Here is a 10000-nt window from a genome sequence, read left to right as displayed (position 1 = left end):
CATCTCTCGCCTTCATTTTCGACACAAGCGCCTGAGGAGGGACGCCACCCCTCCCCTTGCGTCAAGAGACCTCCCCACCAGCCTCTGACTGATTCTTAGAACGGACGGAAAGAGTCGGGCAAGCCTGTCAAAGCTTTGAGCGAATGTCAAAAGCTTTAGACTTCCGCGAACTCTCCGGCTTGCACTGAGACGCGAGGTCGATGTGCTAAGCACCACGGGGCCCCTTTCGCCTGCAGGTCCCGAGCCGCCAACATGTTCTTAGTATCGTGTTCTCCAAACCTGGGTGACGGGCACCGCAGGGAGGCAGAGCCATCGCACTTGCCGGGTGGCAGAGGAAGGACCGGACTATGTACAATAGCGGCCAACGACTCCCAGAGCCGGTAGTGCGGCGTCTGCTCTCAGCCTAAGAGGCTTCTGGGAGTGCTCAGGCAAGGGTCAGCCTGCACCCTTGCTGGCAGCACCCAGGGGAACCAGGACGCTTGCATCTCTCGCCTTCATTTTCGACACAAACGCCTGAGGAGGGAAGCCAACCCTCCGTGTGTCAAGAGACCGTCCCCGCCCCGGCCTCCGACTGATTCTTAGAACGGACGGAAAGAGTCAGGCAAGCCTGTTAAAGACTTCCGCGAACTCTCCGGCTTGCACTGAGACGCGAGGTCGATGTGCTCAGCACCACGGGGCCCCTTTCGCCTGCAGGTCCCGAGCCGCCAACATGTTCTAAGTATCGTGTTCTCCAAACCTGGGTGACGGGCACCGCAGGGAGGCAGAGCCATCGCACTTGCCGGGTGGCAGAGGAAGGACCGGACTATGTACAATAGCGGCCAACGACTCCCAGAGCCGGTAGTGCGGCGCCTGCTCTCAGCCTAAGAGGCTTTTGGGAGTGCTCAGGCAAGGGTCAGCCTGCACCCTTGCTGGCAGCACCCAGGGGAACCAGGACGCTTGCATCTCTCGCCTTCATTTTCGACACAAACGCCTGAGGAGGGAAGCCAACCCTCCGTGTGTCAAGAGACCGTCCCCGCCCCGGCCTCCGACTGATTCTTAGAACGGACGGAAAGAGTCAGGCAAGCCTGTTAAGACTTCCGCGAACTCTCCGGCTTGCACTGAGACGCGAGGTCGATGTGCTCAGCACCACGGGGCCCCCTTCGCCTGCAGGTCCCGAGCCGCCAACATGTTCTAAGTATCGTGTTCCCCAAACCTGGGTGACGAGCACCGCAGGGAGGCAGAGCCATCGCACTTGCCGGGTGGCAGAGGAAGGACCGGACTATGTACAATAGCGGCCAACGACTCCCAGAGCCGGTAGTGCGGCGCCTGCTCTCAGCTTAAGAGGCTTTTGGGAGTGCTCAGGCAAGGGTCAGCCTGCACCCTTGCTGGCAGCACCCAGGGGAACCAGGACGCTTGCATCTCTCGCCTTCATTTTCGACACAAACACCTGAGGAGGGAAGCCAACCCTCCGTGTGTCAAGAGACCGTCCCCGCCCCGGCCTCCGACTGATTCTTAGAACGGACGGAAAGAGTCAGGCAAGCCTGTCAAAGAATTGAGCAGATGTCAAAATCTTTTAAGACTTCCGCGAACTCTCCGGCTTGCACTGAGACCCGAGGTCGATGTGCTCAGCACCACGGGGCCCCTTTCGCCTGCAGGTCCCGAGCCGCCAACATGTTCTAAGTATCGTGTTCCCCAAACCTGGGTGACGAGCACCGCAGGGCGGCAGAGCCATCGCACTTGCCGGGTGGCAGAGGAAGGACCGGACTATGTACAATAGCGGCCAACCACTCCCAGAGCCGGTAGTGCGGCGTGCGAGGTCTGCTCTCAGCGGAAGAGGGTTTTGGGAATGCTCAGGCAAGGGCCAGCCTGCACCCTTCCTGGCCGCTCCCACGGGAACCAGGCTACTTGCAATCCTTTCCCCCAATAGCAAGTGCCTTTTGGAGGGACGGCCGGAGTCAACGTGGGGTTTGCCCGCCCTCCAAAGTGTCAAGAGACCGCCGCACAGGCCTCTGACTGATTCTTAGAACAGGCAGCAAGAGTTGGGTAAGTCTGTCGAAAATTTGACAAAGTGTCAAAAATTAGACTTCCGAGAGCTCTTGGGCATGCACACAGGCCTGTCATTCAAGTGCTCTGCCCGCGGAACCGTTTTTCGGATGCCTTTCAAAGTGGTCCCGCGCCGCCATTTTGTTCTAAAAATCGTGTTCCCAGAAATCTCCGGGTACCCCGCCAACCTCACTGTGTCACAATGTCAAGTGGCACTGAATGGGTCTGAATTTCAAATTCGACTGCTTCGCTCTGGAACTCGAACCCGGCAAAACCGTTTGGATTTTTCCCGGTCCAGACTTCCGCGGCAGACAAAGTTAAAGTTTTCGGGCTGCAGACTCAAAACGACATCTGGCCAACCGCCGGGCTCAATTCGCCCAGTTCCTCCGGCACTTCGGAACTCATGTTCGGCATGAGTTTTTGAATCTTTCCCGATGCTTCGGCATTTTCCTCCGCTGACACTTAGAATATTTTTCACACTTGGCCGAAAATTTTTCTAAGTTTTTCTGGTTACTGATTTCTTCTTTTCGGGCATTTTTCTAAGTTTTCTTGGTTACTCATTTCTCATTTTCAAACATTTTTCTAAGTTTTTCTGGTTACTGATTTCTTCTTTTTGGGCATTTTTCTAAGTTTTCTTGGTTACTCATTTCTCATTTTCAAACATTTTTCTAAGTTTTTCTGGTTACTCATTTCTCATTTTCAAACATTTTTCTAAGTTTTTCTGGTTACTGATTTCTTCTTTTTGGTCATTTTTCTAAGTTTTCTTGGTTACTCATTTCTCATTTTCAAACATTTTTCTAAGTTTTTCTGGTTACTGATTTCTTCTTTTTGGGCATTTTTCTAAGTTTTCTTGGTTACTCATTTCTCATTTTCAAACATTTTTCTAAGTTTTCTGGTTACTCATTTCTCATTTTCAAACATTTTTCTAAGTTTTTCTGGTTACTGATTTCTTCTTTTTGGGCATTTTTCTAAGTTTTCTTGGTTACTCATTTCTCATTTTCAAACATTTTTCTAAGTTTTTCTGGTTACTCATTTCTCATTTTCAAACATTTTTCTAAGTTTTTCTGGTTACTGATTTCTTCTTTTTGGGCATTTTTCTAAGTTTTCTTGGTTACTCATTTCTCATTTTCAAACATTTTTCTAAGTTTTTCTGGTTACTCATTTCTCATTTTCAAACATTTTTCTAAGTTTTTCTGGTTACTGATTTCTTCTTTTTGGGCATTTTTCTAAGTTTTCTTGGTTACTCATTTCTCATTTTCAAACATTTTTCTAAGTTTTTCTGGTTACTCATTTCTCATTTTCAAACATTTTTCTAAGTTTTTCTGGTTACTCATTTCTGCTTTTCCAACGTTTTACTAAGTTTTGCTGGTTACTGAGTTCACACTTTTAAACATTTTCGGGCATTTTTCTACGTTTTTCATGTTACTCATTTAGCACTTTCAGGCACTTTCCTATGCTTTCCTGCTTACTGATTTCACACTTTTAAGCATCTTCGGGCATGTTCCCTAAGTTTTGCAGTTCATTCGTTTGGGACAGTCAGGCAACTTTCCTAAGCTTTCCTGGTAACCGAATTCACATTGTTGAGAACTTTGGAACCCTTCCCTAAGCTGTGCTGGTTACTCACTTTACCTCTTCAGACACTTGCCCCCGTTGTGACAGAGACCACTTCCCGACTCGGGAAATGCACCAAATTCGGCCTGAACTCAGAGGGCAGTCCCCCCTCGAAGGCGTGGAAGTCGGCAGAATCGCCGGGTCAAATCCGGCTGAGCTACCCGGCTTGGAAGCCTCAAAGTCGGTATGAGCTGTCAGGTTCACTCCCATCCCCGTTTGGACCACTTCCCGACTCGGGAAATTCACCAAATTCGGCCTGAACTCAGAGGACAGTCCCCCCTCGAAGGCGTGACAGTCGGCAGAACCGCCGGATCAAATCCGGCTGAGCTACCCGGCCCCGAAGCCTCAAAGTCGGTAAGAGCTGTCAGGTTCACTCCCATCCCCGTTTGGACCACTTCCCGACTCGGGAAATTCACCAAATTCGGCCTGAACTTATACAACAGTCCCCCCTCGAAGGCGTGACAGTCGGCAGAACCGCCGGATCAAATCCGGTTGAGCTACCCGGCTTGGAAGCCCCAACGTCGGTAAGAGCTGTCAGGTTCACTCCCATCCCCGTTTGGACCACTTCCCGACTCGGGAAATTCACCAAATTCGGCCTGAACTTATACAACAGTCCCCCCTCGAAGCCGTGACAGTCGCTAGAACCGCCGGATCAAATCCGGTTGAGCTACCCGGCTTGGAAGCCCCAAAGTCGGTATGAGCTGTCAGGTTCACTCCCATCCCCGTTTGAACCACTTCCCGACTTAGGAAATTCACCAAATTCGGCCTGAACTTAGAGGAGAGTCCCCGCTCGAAGGCGTGGAAGTCGGCAGAATCGCCGGGTCAAATCCGACTGAGCTACCCGGCCCCGAAGCCTCAAAGTCGGTAAGAGCTGTCAGGTTCACTCCCATCCCCGTTTGGACCACTTCCCGACTCGGGAAATTCACCAAATTCGGCCTGAACTTATACAACAGTCCCCCCTCGAAGCCGTGACAGTCGGCAGAACCGCCGGATCAAATCCGGCTGAGCTACCCGGCTTGGAAGCCCCAAAGTCGGTATGAGCTGTCAGGTTCACTCCCATCCCCGTTTGGACCACTTCCCGACTTAGGAAATTCACCAAATTCGGCCTGAACTCAGAGGAGAGGCCCCGCTCGAAGGCGTGGAATTCGGCAGAATCGCCGGGTCAAATCCGACTGTGCTACCCGGCCCCGAAGCCTCAATGTCGGTATGAGCTGTCAGGTTCACTCCCATCCCCGTTTGGACCACTTCCCGACTTAGGAAATTCACCAAATTCGGCCTGAACTTAGACAAGAGTCCCCCCTCGAAGCCGTGGAAGTCGCTAGAACCGCCGGATCAAATCCGACTGAGCTACCCGGCTTGGAAGCCCCAAAGTCGGTATGAGCTGTCAGGTTCACTCCCATCCCCGTTTGGACCACTTCCCGACTTAGGAAAATCACCAAATTCGGCCTGAACTCAGAGGACAGTCCCCCCTCGAAGGCGTGGCAGTCGCAGAACCGCCGGATCAAATCCGGGTGAGCTACCCGGCCCCGAAGCCTCACAGTCGGTATGAGCTGTCAGGTTCAGTCCCATCCCAGTTTGGGCCATTTCCCGACTTAGGAAAATCGCCAAATTCGGCCTGAACTTATACAACAGGCCCCCCTCGAAGGCCAGGCATTCGGCAGAACCGCCGGGTCAAATCCGACTGAGCTACCCGATTTGGAAGCCTTCAAGACAAAACCCATCCGGCAATGCCACTCAAAAAGGGCCCAAATTCAGAAACACCCCCTTCAAAAGGTACCACTTCCTCGGAGACACGACCGGGACACGCTCCCCTCGGCGAAAATTAAGCCCCCACCACTAACTGAAGCCAACCGCAGCCCCAACTTCAACGGAGAAATCAGTAACCAATTCAAAAATGCACTTGGTTACTGACTTCTACTGATTCAAAAATATTCTAAGTGTCGCTGGTTACTGATTTGTACTGCTTCAAAAATATTCTAAGTGTCAGTGGTTACTGATTTGTACTGCTCCAAAAATCTAAGTGTCAGTGGTTACTGATTTGTACTGCTTCAAAAATATTCTAAGTGTCGCTGGTTACTGATTTGTACTGCTTCAAAAATATTCTAAGTGTCAGTGGTTACTGATTTGTACTGCTCCAAAAATATTCTAAGTGTCGCTGGTTACTGATTTGTACTGCTTCAAAAATATTCTAAGTGTCAGCGGTTACTGATTTGTACTGCTTCAAAAATATTCTAAGTGTCGCTGGTTACTGATTTGTACTGCTTCAAAAATATTCTAAGTGTCAGAGGTTACTGATTTGTACTGCTCCAAAAATATTCTAAGTGTCAGTGGTTACTGATTTGTACTGCTTCAAAAATATTCTAAGTGTCGCTGGTTACTGATTTGTACTGCTTCAAAAATATTCTAAGTGTCAGTGGTTACTGATTTGTACTGCTCCAAAAATATTCTAAGTGTCGCTGGTTACTGATTTGTACTGCTTCAAAAATATTCTAAGTGTCAGCGGTTACTGATTTGTACTGCTTCAAAAATATTCTAAGTGTCAGTGGTTACTGATTTGTACTGCTTCAAAAATATTCTAAGTGTCGCTGGTTACTGATTTGTACTGCTTCAAAAATATTCTAAGTGTCAGCGGTTACTGATTTGTACTGCTTCAAAAATATTCTAAGTGTCGCTGGTTACTGATTTGTACTGCTCCAAAAATATTCTAAGTGTCGCTGGTTACTGATTTGTACTGACTCAAAAATATTCTAAGTGTCGCTGGTTACTGATTTGTACTGACTGAAAAATATTCTAAGTGTCAAATCCGGCCGGGCCAGCCGGCTTGGAATCCTCAAGGTCGGTATGAGCTGTCAGATTCAACCCCATCACCATTTGGACCACTTCCCGACATAGGAAATTCACCAAATTCGGCATGAACTCAGAGGGCAGTCCCCCCTGATTTGTACTGCTTCAAAAATATTCTAAGTGTCGCTGGTTACTGATATGTACTGCTTCAAAAATATTCTAAGTGTCACTGGTTACTGATTTGTACTGCTCAAAAATATTCTAAGTGTCGCTGGTTACTGATTTGTACTGCTGAAAAATATTCTAAGTGTCGCTGGTTACTGATTTGTACTGCTTCAAAAATATTCTAAGTGTCGCTGGTTACTGATTTGTACTGACTCACAAATATTCTAAGTGTCGCTGGTTACTGATTTGTACTGCTTCAAAAATATTCTAAGTGTCGCTGGTTACTGATTTGTACTGACTGAAAAATTTTCTAACCGCCGGGTCAAATCCGGCCGGGTTACACGGCTTGGAAGCCTCAAGGTCGGTATGAGCTGTCAGATTCAACCCCATCACCATTTGGACTACTTCCCGACTTAGGAAATTCACCAAATTCGGCCTGAACTCAGAGGGCAGGCCCCCCTCGAAGGCCAGGCATTCGGCAGAACCCCCGGGACAAATACGACTGTGCTAACCGGCCCCGAAGCCTCAAAGTCGGTATGAGCAGTTAGGTTCACTCCCAACCCCGTTTGGACACGTCCCGACTTAGGAAATTACCAAATTCGGCCTGAACTCAGAGTCCCCCCTCGAAGGCGTGACAGTCGGTGGAACCGCCGGATCAAATCCGGCTGAGCTACTCGGCTTGGAAGCCCCAAAGTCGGTATGAGCTGTCAGGTTCACTGCCATTCCCGTTTGGACCACTTTCACATAGGAAATTCACCAAATTCGGCCTGAACTCAGAGGGCAGGCCCCCCTCGAAGGCCATGCATTCGGCAGAACCGCCGGGTCAAATCCGACTGTGCTACCCGGCCCCAAAGCCTCAAAGTTGGTATGAGCAGTTAGGTTCACTGCCAAACCCGTTGGGACCACTTCCCGCTTAGGAAATTCACCAAATTCGGCCTGAACTTAGACAACAGTCCCCCCTCAAAGGCGTGACAGTCGGTAAACCGCCGGGTCAAATCCGGCTGAGCTACTCGATTTGGAAGCCTTCAACACAAAACCCATCCGGCAATGCCACTCTAAAAGGGCCCAAATTCAGAAACACCCCTTCAAAAGGTACCACTTCCTCTGAGACACTACCGGGACTCGCTCCCCTCGGCGAAAATTATTCTAACTGAAGCCAACCGCAGCCCCAACTTCAACGGAGAAATCAGTAACCAATTCTAAAATGCACTTGGTTACTGATTTGTACTGCTTCAAAAATATTCTAAGTGTCGCTGGTTACTGATTTGTACTGCTCCAAAAATATTCTAAGTGTCGCTGGTTACTGATTTGTAATGCTTCAAAAATATTCTAAGTGTCGCTGGTTACTGATTTGTACTGCTTCAAAAATATTCTAAGTGTCGGTGGTTACTGATTTGTACTGCTTCAAAAATATTCTAAGTGTCAGCTGGTTACTGATTTGTACTGCTTCAAAAATATTCTAAGTGTCAGTGGTTACTGATTTGTACTGCTTCAAAAATATTCTAAGTGTCGCTGGTTACTGATTTGTACTGCTTCAAAAATATTCTAAGTGTCAGTGGTTACTGATTTGTACTGCTTCAAAAATATTCTAAGTGTCGCTGGTTACTGATTTGTACTGCTCCAAAAATATTCTAAGTGTCGCTGGTTACTGATTTGTACTGCTTCAAAAATATTCTAAGTGTCGTGGTTACTGATTTGTACTGCGTCAAAAATATTCTAAGTGTCGTGGTTACTGATTTGTACTGCTTCAAAAATATTCTAAGTGTCAGTGGTTACTGATTTGTACTGCTTCAAAAATATTCTAAGTGTCGCTGGTTACTGATTTGTACAGCTTCAAAAATATTCTAAGTGTCGTGGTTACTGATTTGTACTGCTCCAAAAATATTCTAAGTGTCGCTGGTTACTGATTTGTACTGCTTCAAAAATATTCTAAGTGTCGCTGGTTACTGATTTGTACTGCTCCAAAAATATTCTAAGTGTCGCTGGTTACTGATTTGTAATGCTTCAAAAATATTCTAAGTGTCAGTGGTTACTGATTTGTACTGCTTCAAAAATATTCTAAGTGTCGCTGGTTACTGATTTGTACTGCTTCAAAAATATTCTAAGTGTCGCGGTTACTGATTTGTACTGCTTCAAAAATATTCTAAGTGTCGCTGGTTACTGATTTGTACTGCTTCAAAAATATTCTAAGTGTCGCTGGTTACTGATTTGTACTGCTTCAAAAATATTCTAAGTGTCAGTGGTTACTGATTTGTACTGCTTCAAAAATATTCTAAGTGTCGCTGGTTACTGATTTGTACTGCTTCAAAAATATTCTAAGTGTCAGTGGTTACTGATTTGTACTGCTCCAAAAATATTCTAAGTGTCGCTGGTTACTGATTTGTACTGCTTCAAAAATATTCTAAGTGTCGCTGGTTACTGATTTGTACTGCGTCAAAAATATTCTAAGTGTCGCTGGTTACTGATTTGTACTGCTTCAAAAATATTCTAAGTGTCGCTGGTTACTGATTTGTACTGCTTCAAAAATATTCTAAGTGTCGCTGGTTACTGATTTGTACAGCTTCAAAAATATTCTAAGTGTCGCTGGTTACTGATTTGTACTGCTCCAAAAATATTCTAAGTGTCGCTGGTTACTGATTTGTACTGCTTCAAAAATATTCTAAGTGTCAGCGGTTACTGATTTGTACTGCTTCAAAAATATTCTAAGTGTCGCTGGTTACTGATTTGTACTGCTTCAAAAATATTCTAAGTGTCGCTGGTTACTGATTTGTACTGCTTCAAAAATATTCTAAGTGTCGCTGGTTACTGATTTGTACTGCTTCAAAAATATTCTAAGTGTCAGTGGTTACTGATTTGTACTGCTCCAAAAATATTCTAAGTGTCGCTGGTTACTGATTTGTACTGCTTCAAAAATATTCTAAGTGTCGCTGGTTACTGATTTGTACTGCGTCAAAAATATTCTAAGTGTCAGTGGTTACTGATTTGTACTGCTTCAAAAATATTCTAAGTGTCGCTGGTTACTGATTTGTACTGCTTCAAAAATATTCTAAGTGTCGCTGGTTACTGATTTGTACAGCTTCAAAAATATTCTAAGTGTCGCTGGTTACTGATTTGTACTGCTCCAAAAATATTCTAAGTGTCGCTGGTTACTGATTTGTACTGCTTCAAAAATATTCTAAGTGTCAGCTGGTTACTGATTTGTACTGCTTCAAAAATATTCTAAGTGTCGCTGGTTACTGATTTGTACTGCTTCAAAAATATTCTAAGTGTCGCTGGTTACTGATTTGTACTGCTCCAAAAATATTCTAAGTGTCGCTGGTTACTGATTTGTACTGCTTCAAAAATATTCTAAGTGTCGCTGGTTACTGATTTGTACTGCTTCAAAAATATTCTAAGTGTCGCTGGTTACTGATTTGTA

This window comes from Hemiscyllium ocellatum, assembly GCF_020745735.1.
Source record: "Hemiscyllium ocellatum isolate sHemOce1 chromosome 15 unlocalized genomic scaffold, sHemOce1.pat.X.cur. SUPER_15_unloc_1, whole genome shotgun sequence".
Lineage (NCBI taxonomy): Eukaryota > Metazoa > Chordata > Chondrichthyes > Orectolobiformes > Hemiscylliidae > Hemiscyllium > Hemiscyllium ocellatum.
The sequence above is the reverse complement of the archived record's forward strand: the minus strand, read 5'-3'. Positions refer to the sequence as shown.